Raw genomic sequence first — 24,959 nt, forward strand, 5'->3', positions numbered from 1 at the left:
TGTGATTTACTAAAAGGAATATGCATGCTATACTAAGTATCTAGGTAATTTCGCTTAGTCCTGGGACTTTAATAAAACACTAGTGACTATATTTTTATATAATGTAAAATAATCAATTATGTTTATGTATCTATATATCCATATCTTCCTCTGTATCTCCAGTGTGAGATACTCTTCTTGGTCCCCCCCTTTTTTTGTGCATACAGTTTCCTACTCAACACTTCTACTTTGATGTCTAATAGGCTCTTACAACTTAACATTTCTCAAATTAAACTCTTGATTTCCATCCCTTGGCCACTATTTTCCTCTTCTATTCTTTCCTGTGAGTGAGAATTTACCCAGTTACTCAGCACAAAAATTTTGGAGTCATTCTTTTTTTTTTTAATTAATTTTTTTTAAAATTATTTTTATATTTTAGTTGGTTTACACTGTTCTGTCAATTTTCTACTGTACAGCAAGTTGACCCAGTCACACATACATGTATATTTTCTTTTTCTCACATTATCCTCCGTAATAAGTGACTAGATATAGTTCCCAGTGCTATACAGAAGGACAAAATAATGCCATTTGCAGCAATATGGATGGAAGTATAGACTCTCTTACTAAGTTAAGTAAGTCAGAAAGAGAAAGACAAATACCATATGATATCACCTATATCTGGAATCTAATATGTGGCACAAATGAACATTTCTACAGAAAAGAAACTCATGGACTTGGAAAACAGACTGTGGTTGCCAAGGGGGAGGGAGTGGGATGGACTGGAAATCTGGGCTTAATAGATGCAAACTATTGCATTTGGAATGGATAAGCTATGGAGTCATTCTTTTTTTTTTTTATTATTGCTTTTTACATCTGTACCCATGGCATATGCAGGTTCCCAGGCTAAGGGTTGTATCAGAGCTATAGCTGCTGGCCTATGCCACAGCCACAGCAACATGGGATCTGAGCCATGTCTGCAGCCAATACTGCAGCTCACAGCAATGCTGGATCTTTAACCCACTGAGTGTGGCCAGGAATGGAACCTGCAACCTCATGGTTCCTAGTCAGATTTGTTTCTGCTGAGCCATGACAGGAACTCCTTTATTTATTTATTTATTTTTGGAGTCATTCTTGGTAGTCTTTGCTCACACTTCAAATCTGTTTGGCTCCATATTCACTGTGTATCCTGTATCCCTTTCCTTCCACTGCCACTACTACTCTCATGAAGCTACCATCACCTCTTCTGTGATAATCTACTGACTCTTCTTGGGGCTTCAGTTCTCCTCCCCTTACTCTGTTCTACTCACTATAAATAGTGATGTTTTAAAAACATTTAGTTAGATTTGGTAAGAAACCCTAGTGATGTCCCATCACCTTGAGAATAAATTCCAGATTTTTTAATATGACATAAAAGGCCCTTCATAATTCGACCCTTGAATCTCTCACCACCTTCATTGTTTTCTCATTTATCATCTCTGCTCCAATCATATGCCTTCCTGGCAGTTCCTCAAAAGCAATAAGCACATTTACTCTTCTGAGTCTCATCACTTGCTCTTTCTTCTGCCTGAAATGCTCTTCCCTGAGGTCTTGTCATAGCTCAGCTTAATTCTTCATTTTCTCCCCATGGGTTGCAACTCAAATTTTGTCTTCTCAAAGAAAACTTGCCTGACCACTTTTCCTGCATTGCCATCTAAAATTGCCTCCTCTCCCCTCACTTTTCACTATCCTCTTACCCATATATATGCTATATCCTATCCCATCCTATCCTGTCAGCATTTATTACACATGCATGCAACCTCCATGAATGCCGGAACTTTGTTTCATTATCTTCTGTACCCACAGTATGTAGAATGCTCATTGGAATATAATGAGTTCTCAATAAATACATGATGAATAAAAGTCTGTAAAGGCTTTTTTTTTTTTTTTTTTAATTGTATGCCTGAACCAATGGCATATGGAAGTTCCCTGGGCCAGGGATTGAATCTGAGCAATGCTGGATCCTTGAACCCCTGGTGCCACCTTGGGAACTCCTGTAATGGCAGTTTTTAAACTAAATTCTAGTGTGGGATGAAATTTGAAATAGCAGTGCCTGAAAATTATTTTCTAACATTTATTTTCCTGATATGGATATTTTATTTTTTATTTTTAGGTCTGTACCTGCAGCACATGAAAGTTCCCAGACTAGAGGTTGACTCGAATTGGAGCTGCAGCTGCAGTCCTACACCACAGCCGCAGCAATGCCAGATGTGAGCTGCATCTTCAACCTTCACTGCAGCTTGCAGCAATGCTGAGGCCAGGAATCAAACCTGAATCTTCATGGACACTAGTTGGAGTCTTAACACACTAAGCCACAGTGGGAACTCCCTGATATAAGTATTTTAACTAAAAGTATTGTTACCCATTCTGAGTGCTGCTATTAATTCCTCCTTTTCTCATTTTTTCTTTTTTTCTTTTCTGTTTCTGTGTGTGTGTGACTTGCCTTTAGCTCTTTTTCTATGTTGGGTGCAATAAGAGACATCAATAAGTAGAAGAAAAAAAACTTATATATTTGGGAGATTATTTGCAATCATTAATTAGTCATCTGTTTTTCTGTTAAAGGTGAATACTTTTTCTTCTTTTGGTGAAGTAATATTTCCTGAGCAGAGGTAGAGTCTGCCTAAGTTATAGATCGTGAAGTCCTGGAGTTCACACTCATGTTAATATACAATTTTTTCTAGAGACCTGTGTTTTTATATAAGATATATTGAGATAATGCATTATATACCTCAGTTATGTCACCTTTCCTATTTGCAATGATGTTAGACATGACGAGTCTGTGAGGCTTGTCATGTGCCTTTGAAACAGAAATACATGGGTGGATGAGCATTTTTAAAAGACTTTATTATACCTTATTTATTTATTTGTTATAATTTATCAGAACTTTATTGAGCCTCCTATGTTGAAACTTGATAAAGGATAATTAACTGCAAGCAAAGTCTAGATTTGGGGATCCTTTCATCCACTATTAGAATAAGAACTTGTGTGCACACCACTAATTACATAGATTCCAAAGCAAGGTTCAAACATAACATTATTTCTTTCAAGCCTGGGTATGTGAAATTATCTTATTATATAAACAAATAAGTATATGATTTAGGAAGAAAAGTTGTATGTCATATTTTTCTTCTTATTTGGGGAACACAATCTTTTAGAATGATTTAAATTTATTAAAATAAATAATATTTTCTGTTTGATGAACTTGTATTATTTTTTCCCACTCTCAAGAGGTTAGAGTAGTTGGATTTGGATGAAAAAAAAATGGAAATAAGTTTTTCTGGAGTTCTTCCAAATCCTTCAAGTTAAAATATGCAAGGCTTATTGAAACTGCCTTTTGTATTTATATTCCAATATGTAGTACAGAGGGAAGACCATATGAAGACACAATAAGGTGCCCATCTGCAAGCCAAGGAGAGAGACTGCAGAAGAAACCAAACCTTCTGACATCTTGATCTTGGACTTCTATCTTCCAAAAATGTGAGAAAATAAATTTCCATTATTTAATTGTCTAAGTCTGTAATATTTGGTAGCCCTGGCAAACTCATACTATTATCACTGAATAATTTTGTCTGTTATTGAATATCACATAAGTGAAATAATACTCCTTTGTATTTGGCTTCATTTACTCAATATAAACTGTTAAGTTTCATCTATGTTGTGCATATTTGTAAAATGGCCATTTTTACAGTTGAGTACTATTTCACTGCATGTATAAACCACAATTTATTTATCCATTCTCTTGTGATAGATGTTTAGAATTATTTTTTCTAGTTTTGGAAAATTATAAATAAATGCACAATGAATGGTTACATCTACTTTTTCTCATGAACATATGTTTGTATATCTATACTGTAAGTATGTAGAATCATGCATATATCTTTATGGGATCAATTTTAAGTTGAAAAACTGATGAAATATTTACCCTGGATGATACCAGTTACTGTCAAAAATATAGAGTAGCAGAAATCCTCACATACAATTAATAGAAGTGTAAATTTTTTCAACCACTTTGGAAATATATTTATTATTAGGAATGAAATTTGACTATTTAAAAGCCATATGACCTAGCATTCTAGTCTTAGATATACACTCAATAAATATATGCTTGCTTATGCACCAAAAGAGATACATACATACATATATATATAAATGTTTATAGAAATAGTATTTGTAATAATAAAAACTGAAAACAGACCAAATGTCATCAGTAAAAACAATAAAGTGTTGTATATTTGTACATTGGCACATTCAATGAAAATAAATGAACTACAGCACAGCAGCATGTAATGATATGGATGAATCTAACAAACAAAATTAGGTGAAACGAACACAAATAAATAATAATGATTAAGACTATTAAAGAACATGCAAAATGAACTACAGTGTTAACAGGTAAATGATTCTTTTTGCATTAATTTTAATGCTGCAAAACAAAATACTTAAAAACTTGGTACCCTAAAATAACAGACATTTATTATCTCACAGTGTCTGTGAGTCTAGAGTTCTGGAGCAGCAAGATCCTGGTTCAGCGTCTTGTATGAATTGTTGGTCTAAATGGCCAGAGCTTCAGTCATCTGAAGACTTGACTGGGGCTGGTAAATACACTTTGAAATGGATAACTCACATGAATTTGTTAAGAACCCTTCATTCCTCACTGGCTTTGCCTAAAGGTCTTCATTCCTCCACAGTAACCGGAGCCACTGCAGTCAGATTATTAACTCATTGTGCCATGGCAGGAACCCTGGGCTCTACCTTTTAAAGGTAGGATTATCAAAGAATTCACAGACATATTTTTAAAATGTAATATACCTGTGGAGAGAAGGAAGAAAGTAGTTACTGGAAGGGAACATGGTGTGAGTGACTTGTAGGATCCTCTATTTCTGAACTGAGTATTGCTTACATTAGTGTGTTTCCTTTGTAACAATTCCCTGAGCTCTGTACTTTTGTGAATTTTTCTGTATGTCTGTTATATTACCATAAAAGTTAAGATGCTTACTGCTAGTTTTGATCATCTATCACTAAAACAATTAGCCATTTGAAAAGATATTTTAACAAAAAAGATACACAGGATAAAAAATATTAAGTGTAAACAGGCTAATTAATCATGTAGATGTACCGTTTCTGTTCTAGCAAATGTTGCACAATAAGTTAATATGTCCTAGGTTCACCAGAATACAAAATATCTTGGCATAAATTATCACAGTATATGATGGTTCAGGGCACCTCTAGTTCTTAGAATTCATGAAGGCAGTTAGTTTTTTTTCCCTGCTCAATTATAGCTAGGTAGAAGATTGAATAATTTTCCTTAAAACTGTGGCTATTCCAGCTTCATGATGTATCTACTTGCCTAAGATTCCTCAGGAGAAGGACAAATCCTCTAGAGAATGTGAGTTCTGTGGCCCTAGAGGCACTATTTGGTACTGAAAAGTTGTGGCATTATCTCACATGTTGGAGATGCAGATGCATCTTGCATTTATTAAAGAATTGCATTCTTTGTTGCTTTTGACTCTTTGTTAAATGCTGCTATGAAAAAGGAGGATGTAAGTAAGGCACTCTCTTGGATGCAGAATATATGGGAAGGTACATCTCAACCAATTAACTGACCGTTTTGAAAGTCAGACCCCTCAATCCTACAGAAACAGGGCTAACACAAATATTTTTAAGGATATCCGCTGCATTTTTAAACCTCTGAAATTGCTTTCATGATGAATTCTGGTTCTACTGATATGTGACATTAAAAAAGTGACAGGGGACACTTGAGAATTATTGCACAGTATACTTTGAAGAGGTCCCATTTTCTATATGTAAAAGCCACCAGGTTCCCTCTTTATATAATTCTGAACTGAAATGAAAATTAATATATGGTAATCAGAGTTCACCTCTTGAGAATACTCATCTTGAGAATACCACTTTCATCCAAGTGTTCATTAGCAAAGGCAATAAATCTAATATTCTCTTCCAAATAATCATGCATTAAAAAACTGTTCCTGAACCAGGATAGAAATGTGTGTCATCTGAATTAACTAAAGAACAATTTTAAAGAAACTTAAAGATTAATTTTAAGCAGGTGCTATGATTTGATTAACTTTTTTTTTACTTGCCACAAAATGAGAGCCATCACTCTTTGTCAGTCAAGGCTCATACACTTCATTTAGAATTTTTGACATTTGTAGATATACGTAGAGCCTATGAATAAGAGCAGGATATTTAGGCAACTCTTTTGGCAGAGTTCTGAAGAATGGGGTTATACACACTAATAATGTGATTATCAAAATTGTTTCTGATGATGTATAGAATTGAAAAATGGGTCTTACTCTACCTAAGGGAAATGGAAATAGATGGAAAGATGTACAGCAGTTAAAAAGATCAGGATACTGAAAGAGCAGTTATCACTATTAGAGTAAATTTGGTCTGGAATATTTGAAGATGAGCCTGAGCACTTGGTTGTAATCATTACCCTGAAGAAACCTACAAATGATTTCCCTTGGAAGTAGGCTAAGGAAGATAATTCCAAAAGGACCTTCTTGATTACAGTTAATGAGCTTTCAGCCTGTAATGATGTCCACGCACATGGAATGAACAAATTTCTGAGTTAGACTTCTGAATCCAGTGGGTTCTGAGGATTTTCTTAGGTAAAAATGGTCCTTTGTTTGTGTGTCTTAACAGTGGAAGTCCATATGTGAAGGTCCATTTGTGTGGGGAAATTGGAAGACACACATACGGTCTATTTAGGGAATGCAAATTCTCACTTTCATGCACATTTGGTTATTTGCATAGGTGTCCATGAGATTAGATATTATCCAATAGAAATGGCATAGTATTTATTATTTCATTTTCATTTTATAGTTTTGTACCAGGTTTGTGTCCCTTCATGTGTAGCACTCATGACTCAGAAACAACTCCATTTTTAAACCTCTATTTGTGAGTATGTTTGTGTTCATGGGCTTCTATTTTAAGACTATAAAGATTAATCCTATTCAACTGAATGGTGTTATTTAAGTTTGTGTGGGATAGCCTAGGTCAGAGAACTATATTTGGTGAATGCCATGGTAATGAAAGACAGAGGAGAGGAGGGCTTTGGAATAGGACAGCTTGGTTTTGAATCCTTTTTATACTAATTACTAGCTGTTTGGCTTTAGTCCCTAGTTTCTTTTCTCTGAAATGTGAATAATGGTGATAATGGCACAGATCTCATAAAATATTTTTAAGATTAAATTAAATAAAGCATGAAAAGCACCTATGCATTACTTGAAATACACTAAACCATGAATAGCCAGCAGACATTATTGTAATTCTTTCTAGATCAGTGAACTTCATGAAAAGGGTGGTGGTGGTAGAACTGACTTCTATTATAACCCAACCAGCTGCCTCACCATTATGTGCTGTGAGCCACAAGAGTGAAGAGATTATAGATGGCCTGGAACAAGCCACTCCCTCTGCCTGAGAAATAATTTACAGTGAATTTTGAGGTTCAGTCTTCACAATTCATTATACTCTATCATTTTAATAGACAGAATTAGAAGACCGTAAGAGGAATGGCACATTAAGGCTTCAAAATTTGGTATTCCAGGACAGTTTGGAAGAATTTATTCAGGGTAGACATACATGCCAGAATTGGAGAATCAAAATGAAGCACAGAGTTATTTAGAGAACATTTACCATTCCAAAAGGCAATCTGAGTAATTCATAGTAAATAGTGGCAGACTTATAAGACATCATCATCAATAAACATTTATAAGTATCCACCAGGGCCAAGACCATACCTGGCACTAGAAATTACTGAATGATTGCTTACCTCTAAGTTTCATTTTGGTTCTGGAGACAAGGTCATGCATTGATACATAAGGGAGTATTCATGGTGGGAAATGATCACAGTAAGATTTTATCATGACTACTGAAAAGTATGCCACACATAGTTTCAATTTTTGTTGGAGGAACTGAAAATACATGTTCAAATATGTTATATTTATCAACATGGCTTTATTTAATGTATTAGTTGTTCTAATGAAATATTTTAAAAGACTTGAAAATAGTGCTTTTTTTGATGCTTTTTCTTTTATCATCTTACGCTGTTCAATTTTGTGATAGCTTTACAACCACATTCCCCCTCTCTCTTTCTCTCTTTCTCTCTCACACACACTCACACACACACACACAGACACACACACACACACACACCCCATAGAGAATTTTTGCAGAAAAATGTTTAAAGATTCAAACTTTATTTCAAGCTACAGCAGCCTGCTTTAGAGCAGACAGATTGGATACTAATGAGTTCTCCATTTGCACCAAGACTCTAAACTTTCTTGCCAGTGGACTTGATGTAATAATTCATGTTAGCATGGAAAGAACAGATTAAGAATGGAAAGTGTGGACTCATATATTATGCTTGGCTCATTAGGAACATTAGCGTACCTTATTAGGTAACTCTACATATTTCAACATTGAATGCTATGCAAACAACATTAAAATTACCTTTTATTTTCAGAAAGGAGCTCTTAATTACTACATGGTTATGTCTGTCTTTAATAGAACTTCTCATTTTTTCTTTTGTAGAAGAGAAACCAACAGAGTAATACCCTTGGTTGGGGGAGGGAAGGGGGAATTCACTCCTCAGATTTCATAGCTACTTTAGGGGGATTCATTATGTTCAGATGCAGATTCTGATTCATTAGGTTTGGGAAGGGACCTGGAAAAGTTGCATTTCTGACAACTCCCAGTTGTTGCTTTTGTATGTAGTTCATGCCCCATGTTTTCAGCAGCAAAACCTAAGCTAACACATTGGCATGACTTCTTTTTTGATGGAAATACCTTAAATCTAGGAGAAAATATGCCTTAGTTATTATTGGGATTTAGTTGCTTTGAGTCCCGGAACTGTAAAGACATTCTAATCTTCTTTTATGAACCTATGATGGCAAATTTTATATTCCAGGATGCCTCTTGTTTTATGTGAAAGTTCGTTCAGATTCCCAACCTATGTCATAGTGAAGCCACATTTCTGTTTTTGTTGTAAATTTATGAAGATGGCTTATTAGAAGAGGAGCCTCATTCTGGAAATAAAATCTGAAATGTTTTATTTCTTTTCCTTTCAAAGTTATCATCAAAGGCTGTTTTCAATCTTGGATCTTACAACCTATTATCTTATTTTAGTGCCTCATTTATTATGTATTGGGTTAAAATTTTGAAAGAATATCAGATACAGCTTGCTTTTTATATACCTGCTTTTTCTTTACATCCTGGGACTTTTCTCTCAATAGAACTAGTTTGAGAAGCGAAAGCATATTGCCCATTGAAAGAAGTACAAGAATAATCTAAAGGGAATAGAGTCAAATTCTTGTCTTCTGAACTCTTGGGTAGACTTTTAAAAATCTACTGCAAAGTCAACAGTCTGAAAGCCAAAGCTCTTTTGAGTTGGAATGGGTAGAATTTTATTCACAGAGAATAGTTGTATTTTGTTTTGTTTGAATTCCAAAAAGTGGGCTCTGAATATCAAGAGCAAAACCTGGAGGAGTCAGGGCACAGAGTTTACACAATAATCCACTCTATGAATGACATAAAAGCATTGTGCCCACTCATATGGAGCCAGCTTTGATCAGTGGTTGGGTAAAGAAGATCAGAGGGGTTGTAATTAGAACTTAGAGGCTGCCTAGATTCATGATCTGGGTGGTAGGAGTTGGGAGTGGGATTGGAGAGTATATAAAACACAGATATGTTCAGGAGAAGGTGGGAAAAGAAGAGACACATGCTCTGCCTTACAGAATACAGTTTGGTGTGATTACAAACTTCTTTAGAAACACCTGGACCTAGTGTGTTGTCGGAGAGAGAGCAGCAAAAGTTGAGAGGAGTACCTCTGACACTCAGCCTGATGGATTCTCTTAAAATCCTGTCCTCTTAAACTGGAGTGGGAGATCTTACAGCCTGGGTCAGGGTGAGGAGTAGATACATGTTTGGACTCAGTAAAAGTAGGGTTGAGACTATCAGCAAAAATATTAACATCTTATGAAGGAGACTAGATGAGATGAGTTTACATACAATGTGGAGAGTAAGGAGTTCTGGGCAAGATGTCCAAGGATACAAACAGCCCTTGAAAACATAGATTACCTCCAATAAGAAAGGAAAGGGAAGTTAGGTGGGCATTGGAGTAGTGGAAGAATCCTAGGGAGTGACAGCAATTGACTGAGTTGTACCAAATAGAGATCAAGGTTTAAAGTAAAAGTGACTTGCTTAACTTGAATTGCAAAGACCGAATTATCCTTTTATCTTGGGAATAGAGGAATTGAGGCTCATGAGGTAAATTAAGTTTAACAATGTAATAATAAAGTTACAATTTATCAACCTGAGTTCTGTGCCTATGTCAATTTTTAATCTCTAGAGTAAGATGATTGATGATGATAATAATGCCAGCCCTGCTTACTTCAACTTTAAATAGTAGGAAAAAATTCCTATAGAAATTTTAGAGTATGTATTAACTTCAGGGATAATTAAGTCATGTCATTCCCCTTCTTATAATCTTTGAACAGTTTTTCTTGTTCTCAGAATAAAGCCCTAAACCCTTCATAGCGCCTGAGAGACCCACCATGTCTTGCTTCCTGCCAGCTCTGCAACCCCATCTTGTTCTGTTTGCCTCCTAGCTATCTTTGTTCCAACCAGATATTCTTTTTGGTTTCTTAAACTTGACCTGTACCTTCCCACCTCAAGGCATTTTCTGATGATATTCTCTCTGCTTGAAAGGCTCTCCCTTCCAAACCATAGGTCACACTTCCATGCCAAATGCTCCCATATTACTCTTTTCTGCTCTTTTATAGTATTTATCACAATTGAAGTAGAATTTTGTTGTCATGTAGATTATGTCAGTCTTCCTTCATAGGCACTAGGCTTCAGTGGTTGGGAGACCATTTCTGTCTTATTTGCTGATGTAGCCCCACTGTATAGCATAGGTCTGATATGTTGTACTCATTAATACTCAGGGAACATGCAAAGTGAATGAATGAATGGTATGATCTGATACTCTCATTTTATTTAAGAATATGTAGGGTCTGATAACACTGAGTTTTGCAGTTGCTTAACTATAATAAAAGGTGTTTTAATATACCTTGGGGAGAGGGAAGGAAGAAAAATTCAAAGATGCTAAAAGCATATTCAAGAATATCAGCTAGTTTAAGAAATCATTAATTACTTTATCCACTAGTGGCCCCAGCCTTTTTCATATGTATAATATTCATTTGTGAAATCTGTTCTTAAAAAGAATCATTGGTTGCACTTTAATTGTATCTCAGATAAAACATTATGGTTAGAATGTCACACTATTATATTTATTAAAGGCAAACTGGTCTCTTTGGCTAACTGATTAGGTTTTCTCATTTTCCCAAAGATGAATACGCACCAGACTAACAATCTGCCTCCATAGGTGTTTTCCCCCATATTAACCAGAAAGTCATTTGAGATTTTGAAAAGATGTTAGCTATACCTATAATAGTGAAGCAGTAAAGACCAATGATATAGCCAAAAATGTCACTAGATAAATGAGTCCCAGCTTGTATTCTCTTATACAAGATTACACAATTTTAAATTGCACTAAATTGGTACTAATTTGGCAATCTTGTCTTTGATATGCTTCGCGTCTTTAAATTCTAGACTGTAGACTTGAGGGGCATTCACACCAGGTTTGAATGAAATGTATTTACAGCACAGTGGGAGAAAAGTTTCATTTTATTCCTGGTTTTGGCTATGCTTAGTGTGGAAGCTGTGGAACCAAACAAAACCTTATCAATATTTAGCATCTCTTCTTTAAAACTACAAGCTTTAGAAAAAATAATTCAATATCAAGGTAAATAACCATAGCTCTGACTGCCCAAGTATATTTTAAACAGTGAGGGAAGGGAATATTTCTCCTAAGAAAACTATGTGAATGTCAGACAACTATTTTTTTCTGTAAGACCTTATAAATAATAACTAATATTGTGCTAGGACAATAGAGGATTTTCTCAGTCTCCTCTGGGTGCCAGATAGAATAGTGGCTGTTAGCTCGCATTTATGACAAAGTATTATTTTTTTCCTAAAACAGATGGATTTTGAATTGACATTTTGACATCACAGTAAAATACATACTGTCCTTTCAAACACTCCTCTTGGATACATCAGGAAAGCAACTATTAAGTGAAATGTATGACAGCAGGACTTCATTCTACTTTTCTTATTTGAGTGTTTATTTGTTTGAATTGGCCATAGATAGGTTCCTAAGGATTTGAACTGTGTCAGAAATGATTTGATTTAAGTCAAACGAGCACAGTCACACCTTGTCACCACTTCCTAAATGACTTTTTTTCTGGGGGGGCACCTTCATGGACAAAATGTAATAAGTTCAGAAAGCTTTCCTGGGCATTGTTTCATTTGCAAGATATATTTAAAAATGGAAAATGACAGAAATATTTACCAAATATAGATATTAAAAAATAATTTCTACTGCCATAAATGTGAATGTGGAAGTGTTTAAAGACAAATCCTATGTGATAGCTTGAAAACAGCATACATGTACTGTCAAATAGAGATATTACCAGAATAATTCTGTATCTGGGTATCTGTAAATATAGACTTAGAGAAATGTTGTGATTATGGAAATATTTACTCAGGGAAATTATCACAGTAAGGATTTTATTGTAACTGTTTGTAAGACATTGGTTATTGCATTTTATTAGGTAGAGTTAATTATGTACAGGGGAATATTCAAATCTATTTTATTTTATTACTTATTTTTTCTTTTTAGGGCTACACTTGTGGCATATGGAATTTTCCAGGCTAGGGGTTAAATTGGAGCCATAGCTGCCAGCCTACACCACAGCCACAGCAATGTGGGATCTGAGCTCTGTCTGTGACTTACAGCAAGCTCCTGGCAATGCTGGATCCTTAACCAGTGAGTGAGGCCAGGGAATAAACTCCCATCCTTATGGACACTAGTCGGACTTGTTTCTGCTGTATCACAATGGGAACTCTCTCTATTTTATTTTTCATGTGCTGATTATCCTAGTTTTCACACATTTGAAAGGTTAGATTTGTTTTTTGGGCCACTTAATATATTTATTCACTTAGATTTATTTTCCATTCATATATGAGATTGTTTCCAGTATAAAGCTATACTTTGAGCATTTTGACAACTCATTTGAAGACATTCCTTTGGGTCATGCCAGCCTTATACACACTTACCACCTGCCCATATGAGCCATTTTTAAAGCTATGGATAGTTGTACCTTTTCTTTCAATTCTTCTGTAATAATTTTTAGTTATTTTCATGAAAGCCGTCAGTCCTTATTCAATTTTATCTATCAAAAAGACTCAAAAGGCACTACATTCTATTTACATGTCAAATCCTTCCTTCTGGCTTTGAATTATTAGCAGCGTGCTTTGCTTCTTCAACATAAACTTAAGACTGTAGAGCAGTACTGTTTTGTTGAGGCTATACATGTCTTTATCGGCAAAAATATTGTTGCTATCGATATCAATGTTGCAGATATTTAGTTGTGTTTTTTTCTTTAATTTGTAAAGCTGTTTAAAATTATATTTAATTTATGTTAACTTTATCCTTTAAAAATTATGTTTCTAAATCTTGGGTTTTTTTTTTTTTTTTGGTCTGTCTTTTTAGGGCTGCACCCGTGACATATGGAGGTCCAATTGGAGCCGTAGCCACCGGCCTACACCACAGCCACAGCAATGCGGGATCCAAGCTGCATCTGTGACCTACACCACAGCTCATGGCAATGCCGAATCCTTAATCCACTGACTGAGGCAAGGGATCGAACCTGCATCCTCATGGATGCTAATCAGGTTCATTAACCACTGAGCTGCAATGGGAACTCCTAAATCTTGTGATTAATACTTTAGCAAAAGTGCTTCAAGGTCCCTTTTCCTTTACATGAAACCAGTTCAGAAAAGTAATAAAGTCAGAACTTTGATTCTCTTCTTAGATTTATCTTTATTTGAATGATCCGGCTTTCTCTTTAGTGATGACAATGAATCACTTAAAAATGAATATGCCAAGGTAAATATATATTCCAGAAAGTTTGGGTATTTTAAAATTGCCTAATCATATAATTTTGACCTCAAATTCATATCAACCTTATAATTTAGTGAAAAGGATGATATTGTCAAACAATTATTTTGAATTCCTAAAATATGCCAGGTACAAGCACTGTGTCATTTCAGTCATAGAGATGGGGACACTGATGCCCAGCAAGATAGGATAACTTGCCTATTGTTAAACCTCTGAAAATGACAGTGTGGATGTCAAATTTGGTTCTTTCCAATTGAAATGTGAGGATCCACTGAATTATTGGATTAGTTTCTTTCATGTTTGCTTTTCCTACCTATAATGCTGAAGAGGTTCTTTCAAACTCTTAGATTGTGAACCCAGGGTTTTCTTCCTCTTCAGTTGCATTTTATATGATTTAATAGAAGAAATACTTTAGTTGAAACTGAAAATTTAAAAGACTCAACATTCATGAATTTTAAAATTCAAGCACTACCCTCATACTAAGAAACTGTCTCTTAATAATCCATGGTATTTGGAGATAGCAATTAGAGAACTTCTAGTTCTCAAGTTTCAGTCATATTTTACATAGTTATTGCTATTTTAAATATCTTAACTAACAATTTAACTGTTCGGTGTATTTCTACCACTTGAAAGGAATAATTGTGAACAGCTGTCTCTTGAGATCCTGGTTACTTTGCTCTTTTTCTTAGGGAGCCTTTTTATGATACTGGCTTGAGTTTGTTCTGAATTTCAGATGATTGACAATTAAATAATAATTAATATTTATAGGATTTCCACTAAGTAGATAGCAAAGATAGTGAAAAAGGAATGTATGTCAAGAGATTTGCTAATATACACACAGGTTAATCAGACCCTGACTGGTTATCACAAGATGATAGAAGTCAATGAGTATGAACAGTAAAATAGTCTTCTTTTGATTGAGGATAATGAAGTCTAAAGGAATAATTATTGATATCAGAGCCAAGGTACAAACTTGTTTCTTCACAGAGCTGATCAGGGAGGGGGCCATGATTTGAACTCAGGATGTTGGAATCCATATCCTATCCTTCTATGTAGCCCAAGGGATTTGGATGGCCCCAGAGAGGCCACAGGGGAGGCCTGGTCATACTCATCCTTCCACAGGGCTCTGTCTGGGTCTTTTAAGCAGAGGTTGGATAAGAGTTGTCCCTTGAGAATGATCTTACATGGTGTCCCTGTAGTTGTACGGTAAGCAGCCTAGGCACATATCACTCCTCCCCAACCCTATCCAGTAGTTTGTGCTGCTTCTGTGAAACTACTGGCTGGGGCTGCCAGTCCAAGACTATTGTGCATGCTTGCTGAAGCTCTATTCAGACAGGTCCAAGTTTCTCCTCCACACTGAGTCCCATTCCTCTACCAGGGGTTAGCCCAGGTCCCTACATGGTCCATGCCATTCCAGGTCAGGCACCAGGCTCAGAGCTTCTCCTATTCTGTAGGCTCACATAAGGCAGAGATTGTATGAATTCCTAAAATCCCAGGCTCCTTTTCCCGGGGTACCTCCATATGCTATGGGTGCCACCCTGAAAAGACAAAAGACAAAACAAACAAACAAAAAATGTATGAATGGAAATCAACCACCTTATTTCCCAGAAGCTAAAGGTTTGTCATTGGTTGGTTTGGTCTGACTTGGTTTGGCTTTGAGTTTTGCTTTATTTTATTTTTTTAAAAAGGCTAACATTTTCAAATGCTAATAATTTTCTAATATAAGAGAATGTGATATATGCATTCATATACTACTATTGAAATTTTATATACTAGAAAAGTTAAAATATTAGTTACTTCATGCCTCTATGCATTTTGCATACTTTGACTTTCTCTACCTGCTCTAACCATCTAATTCCAATCATCTTTAAGCTCAAACATCCTTTCCTCAGCCAGGTGACCTGTCCACACAAAGCCAGGCACTCTCCCATCTGTAACCCCACTATATGTGGTAACCAGACAGTGATATTTTTTGCATTATTTTAAACTTGTTGTTGAGGCCAGACATTCCACTTTCAAGGGTATCAACTGCAAAGATGCAATAAAAGTCCATGGAGAAATTGTTTAAGGTCTTGATATACTTTCTACCCAGACTAAGTGAGGGATTAGAATCTGTTTTTTCAAAAGTCCTTATTTGAGCCAAATGCTTATATACAGTTAAGAGTAACTGCACTAAACTGTAAACTCTTCAATGGCAAAGTGCTTTTCTTATTCATTTGCTTACAGCTTGTTAATTCAAACACATGGCAGGCACAGAGCAATGTTTATAGAAACATGAAATGTAATCATAAATATCAATGACCATGATGAAGACAGAAACACATAGAGAAATACATATTGAGCTGGAAGATCAGTCAGGATTGGATTAACAATGCACGGAGGCCTGAATAGACCTGATCTTTAAATAAGGCTTGACTAAAGAGACAAGAATAGTGGGAGGATCATCAGCACAAATGCTGAGTATTCAGGTGTAAATCTACAATAACAAAGAGAAAGTTTCTTTTTCCTGCAGAGGGGGTCACAGCTTCTAGTTAAGTCATTTCTAATGCTACAACATTAACTGAAACTTCTCATTAATAAAGAACTCAGTTGCACTTAAATATTTTCAGGTGGTTGTGAGAATATCTTCATGAAATTTTTAAAATAGATCTGATTTTATTACTGGTCATTTTTTTCTTATTATTATAGAGTCTCCTTTCTCTTTCCTCTGTAAAACCACATAATTCTGTCTTTAAAATAGTTTCTTTAGACCAAGCATTCTGAATACTATAAAGAAATGCTTTATTCCATGTTATTCAAATAAATATATTTTAGGCATGCAGGAAGCATCTGGTTTTTTGAGAAATGAGTCACTATCTGAACTAAAATATAAGAAAATGTCCCTGCACCAAGGGACATTCATGATGAATAAAGCACAGGCTAGTGCTACAGCATCACTGCTGCCTGTGGACATTTTCCCTTCCTTTCAGCTACCATTATTCATACATAGAACTATTCCTTCTCTCCTAATGTTCTCTTCCTTTTATGAGAAGGAAATTGTGGGATTTCACCAGGTAATAGAAATTTAAGTGTTTGGAGTCTATTTCCATATATAATACTAATAACATCTTAATTTGGTGGTAAAAAGCTAGCACTGTGAAGGCATGGACATTGTTGTAATCACTTCTGTATCCCCCAACTTCTGGGACAATTTCTGGCCTAGAACAATAGGCACATTACAAATATTTATTTGTTAACTAAATCAATGAATTAATGACCTTAGATATAATCTTCTATAGAGTAAATAGAGTGAGGTGAAGTAAATGTAGGTTAGTCTCCCTGTGTTATAAAGCACATTCTTTTTTTCACACAAAAACCTAGACTTCAGAGACTCCATAGTAGTATATCTCTGCAAGCTCAAAAGTTGCAGTCAACCATAATGGAAAGACTATCAGTTGACACTCTTCTCATCCCTCCAAATCCTGTGTTAAGAGTGCCCTTGAAAATAATCCAGAGTGAAAGAGGGTGCAGAGAGTTGTGAAGTTTCTACCCAGTACACCATGAAAAACTTGGGAAATAAGGAAAAATTATAAGACCATCCAGAAATGGAAAGACTACATTTTATTGAAATATGGGGTTTGTTTTCATGAAGACCCAGAAATCTGAAAATTTATATTTCAAATTAATCATAACTTAGAAAATAAATCTCATGACTGATATTATAGAATCTCTAATGTGGTACCTTTTAAAATTTTTGTTGGCTACAAGATTATTAACAGAGAAATACACCTAGACTTGCCTCTCATACAGAGGCCTCCATGCCTTTAATGTTGCTATTAATAGCTAGGGAAATTCAGAGCCTCATACTCATTCTCTCTCATTGTTTGTACCTGATGTCAGCTGAGTCAGAATGATTTGTTTAAAATATGTAATTCAGTAGGCACCTTAAGAAGTAATGTGGAATGTATAAACCTGGCCTGCCTAATTTCAAGTGAAATACAAGAAAGAAATGCATATTAATGTAAGATGACTATAAATCAAAAGCTATTTCATTTTCTAAGCTAATGTAAAAGCCAAACTTGTTTGAAACCATAACTCAGCTGTCATAATCTCTTAGATATACCACTGACCTTCCTTAGAAGTTTCTGTCACATAGAAGTGAATGGATCAAGAGGAGCAACATTAAATCACACAGCATTATTGAGAGCCAGGTACTTGAAAGGAATTTAGCTCACTTGAGCAAGTCCTTACCACAAGTCCCATTTTCCTTGATACAGATTCCTTGTGCTATACGTGTACATACATTGACATAAAATGCATTCACTGTGTAGACTCTACAAAGAGATTCATTGTGTATTCCATGACTGTGCTTACAGATTTTTCAATCAATATTGAACTTGATGCTCCAGTGTTTTCAAGAAACAGCTGAAAGATTTTGTGTTGTAATTCCTGAAGCCACATTGTCTGATTAACTTAAGAATGTGTATTTTCTCTTGGTATTTTACATTTATTATTAATAAATAGCAGTAGCTAACATGATTGCTTGACTGCCTACTACTCTAAAATGAATTATTCTATTAAAAAAATGTGACTTTCAATGTTAAGCCTGAGGTAGGAAATGGGCTCAAATCTAAAATCATGTTATTCACCAATGTAGGGATTGGTACTAAGAATTACAAAATATATGTTTTTGAAATAAGGATTAAAAGACAATTGGCTTTTGGAACTTATAGGACTTTTAAACTGGAAGGAAATAAATGATGTTTATTAGGCTCCATTTGCAATTTGTTACTGGATTTTCAATGAAATGCTGGCATTGTTTCTCTCTACAGTAATTACTTTATCATTATCTCTGCCAAAAGTATGAAAATATTAAATTATTTCTTTAAAATCTTCAACTATGTCAGAATTTCTTATGATTGTGAATGGATGAGGATAAGATGTGAAGTACTGAGACCCCTGCTCAGAGCTTCAAAGAACTACTAGGAACTATGCTATAACAGGTAGATCAGTGTTCCACCCCCAAGACTTTCTCTTAATGAAAAGCTGCTCATCTCTATGAATTTTTGAGAGATAAGAAGAAAACCATTCCTTCAACAGTTGAAGAAAATTCTTTAAAGGTAAAACAATGTTTTCTATCCCCAAGGAGTAAGCAATTTAAGAATCATTTCTGTTACGTAATGCAGAGACTAAAGTTATGAAGTCCTTGATTCTATTTAAAACTCAAGTGATACTTCTCTGAGTGAATTACTCTGTATCTTAGTTTTTTACTTGTGAAACTTAGAAGTTAGGTAATTAAATCTGAAAATGAACACGTTACATATAATAAGTGCTAAGTTTCTACAAAATAGTTATGTATTAAAGATGATTTTAAATTATTTGTGTAATTAATGGATGAATGATTAGTAGGTATGTTTTATGTGTACGAATAGTATTTTTTAAAGAATGCATAGTCCCTTACGTCTTAAAAGTTATGATTGATATGGTAAAACCAAGTCTTCAATGGTTTTGTTCGTGTTTCCCAAGTCATTTACAAACTGACCACAGTTTTCTAACAGCCTTACAGCCATCTCTCACCCTAACTGAACAGAAGCCTGCCACAAAAGTCTGGATCACTTTTAAGGAATCTCAATAAAATCTGACATAGTTTCTTGAGAAAGTTAATTCTAAAAGATAGCTCCCTTTTCACATCCCCAACCTCAAGCTCTTTTAAACTATTATATAAAATTAGATCTGAATTAACAGAAAATAATTAATTATCATATAAAACCTGGAAATATTTCTTCTAGTTACTAAAATCAGTTAATTTAGTATCCCCACCTCATATTCCTGCCCTGAGCTTTCTAAGACCCCTATGGTACACTTCATTGCCTGGGATGAAAATAACACACTAGTGATTCCCTGATCCTAATCAGTTTCTCAGCTGCATGCCACCACTTCCCCATATATGAGGACTTCTTTCATATTTATTCTAAAGAAGAAAAAAATTAAGCCATTCCTAAAGCAACTGCTACAGAGAGCTGCCACTGAACTCCACCTTATAGCACTCATTCACAAAATTTGGTGGGTAATTGTTTGAATTCTCTACTATTACAACTATGGTAAATTAGAGGCCAGCTACAAAATAAAAAGGGAAAATAAGCAAATATTTGTCTGATATCTTAAATTATTTCTCCTGAGAAAAATTATTTAGGAGGGGGTCACTTTAAAAATGTAAAGAGGCATTCCCATTGCGGCACAGTGGAAATGAATCCAACTGGGAACCATGAGGTAGCGGGTTTGATCCCTGGCCTCGCTCGGTGGGTTAAGGATCTGGCGTTGCTGTGAGCTGAAGTGTGGGGCGCAAACGCAACTCAGATCTGGCATTGCTGCGGCTCTGGAGTAGGCCGGCAGCTGTAGCTCCGACTGGATCCCTAGCCTGGGAACCTCCATATGCCGCTATTGCGGCCCTAAAAAAGACAAATAAATAAATAAATAAATAAATAAAAATGTAAAGAGAAATAATTAGAAAGAAGGAAAAATGGGAGGTGTTAGAAAAATACTTAGTATAACTTTTTTCAAGGGCATCCATAATCTATATAACTTATTTCAAGGGCATCTATGTAAGGCTACAAAAAGTGCAAGATATGCATCCTTTGCTTCTGGAAACTTCTTAATTACCAATCATCAAATCTTTTAAGGTTCTAGAGGTACCTCAGTAACTAAAGTCATGAGAGAGAAAATGACTTGTAAGATACAAAATGAAGCGCAAGAACTGTAACATTTCAATGAAAGGACTATATTCCTGGTAAGGAAGAGACTGGAATGAGTGAAGTGTAGGGAAGGTGACAGCAAAGATAAATCTTTCATGTTCTCATTGATGAATAAAGGAAACTTCTATCAGGAGCAACAGTAGCTGCAAAGACTATCTACTGATAGCATATTTTCTTTAACTGAACATCTCATTCACTCTATTTCAAAGGCTACATATATTTTGAGGGCCTCCCAAAAAAGTTGAATCTCTACATCAGATATTTCACCTGAACCCCATACATACATCTATGAAATCTACTGGGCATCCCAAAGGGATGCCAAAAGGCAGCTCACACTTAGCAGGGCCATATACTAGTTTTATTTGTTTTACTGCTGGCCCATTCTTAATCATTTAGGCTATCAGTCAGTCATGAATTGTTTACCCAACATTTTTATTCAGTAGCCACTATGTGTTTGGTATTGTTCCAGAAACTGGGGATAGAGAAAAACTCTCAGAAATGTCTTACCACAAGGAGTTTATGTTCTAGTGAGTATGTATGAGGTAGAGAAAAATAAAATGTATCAGATAATGATAAATTCTAAAAACAAAGAGCAGGAAATGAGGAAGAGTTTTGGATAAAGAAGTCTGATCCGCTTCCTATGTTTTTTATCTCAGAATGTCACCAAGACACGCTAAACTGCCAATCCAAAAACAAAGGTTGATTTTCTATGTTGCAATTATTCTATACCCGTAATAACTCTGAAATTCATTCAATTATTTCCTTCCCACTGCCAATCTGACATTATCTTTTGCCAAAATAATTACAACAGCCCTCTAAAAGGTCTCCCTAGCTCCAGCCTTGCACAGCTTGAATCCATTTTTCATACCGCAGCTAGAGAGATCTACCAATGCATAATCATTAGGGCTGCTCAGGTTTCCTCTGGATAAAATACAAACAGGTTACTTTCCTCTCTCACCCCTTCTCCATCACCATCACTCTCTATGTCACATTGTACTTTCAAGCCATATACCGAACCACTGACAATTCCTGGACCTCTTCAAACTTTTCTTTTTTATACATGTTCTGTTTCCTTTCTCTAGAAATAGAGTATTTCTCATTCTCTCCCTTCCTCTCTTTTTTCTTCTTCCCTCTTTTATTTTCAATTGAATAAATTATACTAATTTTTCAGTTTAGACACCAGTTTTTACAGGTAATCCTGAGACTCTAGAACTGATTCCTAGGTCTTTCTGTAGCTGATGCATATGAGAAACCTTATGATATTATACTGAAAACCCAGTCACTTATATGATAGAATGATACTTTATGATATTACTTTATATTTTCTTCTCCTTCCCTGTAATTCAGATAGGTAGCTGGTGATGTAAATATTGCTTTAGGGAGAGATGCATCAGAATAGAAAGAAAAATCAGTCCATGAATCCTTCTGCTTCCAAAGGATAGAGAGGATTTATAGGTGTAGGCAAAATGACTAGATTTGCATCATGAAGGAAAATAGATTTCCTTCCTTCCACTTTTAGAAAGAACCTGTTCTGTCACAGGGGCAGGGAAGGGGAAGAGAACAAAGGTCTGTGGATCCAAGAGCAAAGAGGAATGAGGCTTGTCTCCCAGAGCAGGGTCTGGGGGGAATAACTGCATGGTACATTTCTGCAGATGGATCTCTAGGCAGTTTTCAAAGATGTCCTTACCCCAAAAGTAACACATGAGAAGTCCATTGTCTCTGGACCTGAAGCAGCCAGTGATATTCTGGAGCAGTGGGGACTGGGGAGTTCATGCCTTGGCAGCACATGTGAGTCCATATTTCTTGGTAGAGCTGGGTGGAAAGACCCTCAAAAGGACCAAAGATCAGTGCAGAAGACGTGTGCAGCTGTCTACTTTTACACTTTGTTAATAAGAACTGATTTTCTTCAGGTGTCAGTGTGCCCAGCCAAAAAAACCTATGACTTCCAGTCTTCCTTGTAGCTCAGGGAGCTCAACAAGATGTAAGCCTAAGTCCTTAGAGGGACTTCCTGGGAAGCCCATGAAATGTACCAGCTCAGTTGGCACGCAAACTTTGCCTTTCCTCAGTTTCTCGCCCATAAGTTAACTGGTGACATCGAAGACTGTCTTTGTCACTATATCAATTCCCAGCAAATTACATACTGTGCAGTGATCATTTAATAATTATTATTCAATTAGTTAATAAATACATAGGGAAATCTTACTTTCTATAGATGTAAATGATTATTACTTTTGAACTATGAGTTCCTCAAAGCACCTAAAACAAAAGAACAGCTTTTAGGACACATATTTAAGAGTAAGGACCTATGTATTATCCATATTAGGTACATCAGATACACAGAGCCTGTCATTTTAAAATAATTACTTCTAGAGCATCAAAAATAATAAATGACATAAAAAAAACTCACTCTGAGCCATTTTTTATTTCTAATAGTATGATGACTTCCCCTTAGCCATCAGCATAATTATCCCCTGAAATTGTCTGTCCATGCTGGTTTTCCAATGAAAATTAGGTATTTGTCAGGATAGGCTAGTTTATGCAAGAGTAGTAAATAGCCTCAAGTCTCAGGGATTTACCACTAATAATATTTTTCTCTAGCTCATGCCAGGTCTACTGCCAGTTCAGATGGTTCTCCAGAGGGGCTCTCCTCCCATGGCTGGCTCAGTATTCTAGATCGCTTTAACCTTTGGCATCTTTATGTCAATACATGCCTCCATGGTCACAATAGCAGAAAAACAGAGTTCTTAAGAATAGCTTATCAGCCCTCAAATGTTGTGACACATGTCACTGCTACCCACAATGCATCACTATAACTAGTCACATAGGTTTGCTCTATCATAGGGCTATGAGGAGGTATACTCCTCCTATGCTTCCAAAAGGAGACGAAAATTAGACATGGCATAATCATTTACAGTCTCTGTCATACACAGGCAATTTTTGGAAGAAACATTCTCATATCCCTAAAGACAGAGGTTCTTAAACTTTGCAGCTTTAGGATCTCTCTAAATTCTTATAAACCACTGAGGGCTGTAATAGCTATTTTTGATGTTGATTTTATCTATCGACATTTAAAATTTAAGCTGAGAATTAAAAATATACTTATTAATTCATTTTAAGAGAAAAGTAATAAACCCATCATATGTTAACATAATATTTTAGTGGAAAAATAACATTTCCAAATAAAAAAATAGAGGAATGCCACTGTTTTGTATTTTTGGAAGTCTCTTTAGTATCTTTACTAAATAGAAGACAGCTACATTAATGTGTTTGCTTCTGCATTCAATTTGTTATCATATCACACTTTATGTAGTCTCAGGAAATGATTCATTGTATACCCATGAGAGAATAAAGGTAGTAAAGGCAAATAGCATTGTAGTACTATTACAAAAAAAGTTTGACCTCAGAGAATCCCTGAAAGGACACTTGGAGAAACACTGCCTTAAGCTGGCTAATGTGATTGCTCAACCGCGCTGTCAACTGTGTAAAAGTAAAATGCTTGCTGCCTACAGTGTATTCTATTTTTCTTTACTTTTGCTCTGAAAACTTTTATTAGGTCAACTCATTGTGCTTTGACGGAAAAGTATTCAGTGCCTCAATCGGGATAAACTTGCCTGCTGTTTTTTTCAGAAACAATCTGCGAAGAATGTTTCCATTTTCTTAAATAATAGTATTGTTTTCTTCTTCTGGTGTGCCTTTTCAACTTTCTCAGTGAATCCATCTGTCATTTTCTAATCAGCAGCTGGATAGGCACATTCGCTTTCACATCTTCTAAAATCCACTTCCTCTATCCATCAGGACCCTAAATTTCATAGTCTGAGGTGTCTTATCCTTAACAAACTCTCTCTTCCTACCTGTGGCATTTATTCTCTTGCCTTGCTTTTTGGATAGCTCTTTGATTTTAATCCTTTGTATCAGTAGGACTCATGGATTCTCTAAAACAGTATGAAGATACTTCTTCCCAGTTTCTTTCTATTAAAGTATACAAATCAGCAAATTCATTGAATGCCTACTACACACAAAAGACTCCTAATACATACAAAAGAAACTACATTTGTTCAGATAACTATAGTTTAAGCTATAGACTCTCAGTCATGATTTTAAAGTTATCAAAACAAACAATATATTGGAGTAGAAAATAAGATATAAAAATTAGAGGACAAAAATAAGAA

The 24,959-nt window shown here is 35.5% G+C and overlaps 1 long non-coding RNA gene across 1 annotated transcript in view; it reads left to right on the forward strand.

Annotated features, from left to right (window-relative positions):
• The window catches only part of LOC106509516, a 355,979-nt gene that overhangs the window by 298,883 nt on the left and 32,137 nt on the right, over nt 1-24,959 (forward strand). The window contains exons 3-4 of the long non-coding RNA XR_001307121.2: nt 3,374-3,492; nt 4,704-4,776. This is a non-coding gene — a long non-coding RNA (uncharacterized LOC106509516). The remainder of the gene's footprint in view (nt 1-3,373; nt 3,493-4,703; nt 4,777-24,959) is intronic.

The sequence above is a fragment of the Sus scrofa genome, chromosome 2, assembly GCF_000003025.6.
Source record: "Sus scrofa isolate TJ Tabasco breed Duroc chromosome 2, Sscrofa11.1, whole genome shotgun sequence".
NCBI classification, from domain to species: Eukaryota; Metazoa; Chordata; class Mammalia; order Artiodactyla; family Suidae; genus Sus; species Sus scrofa.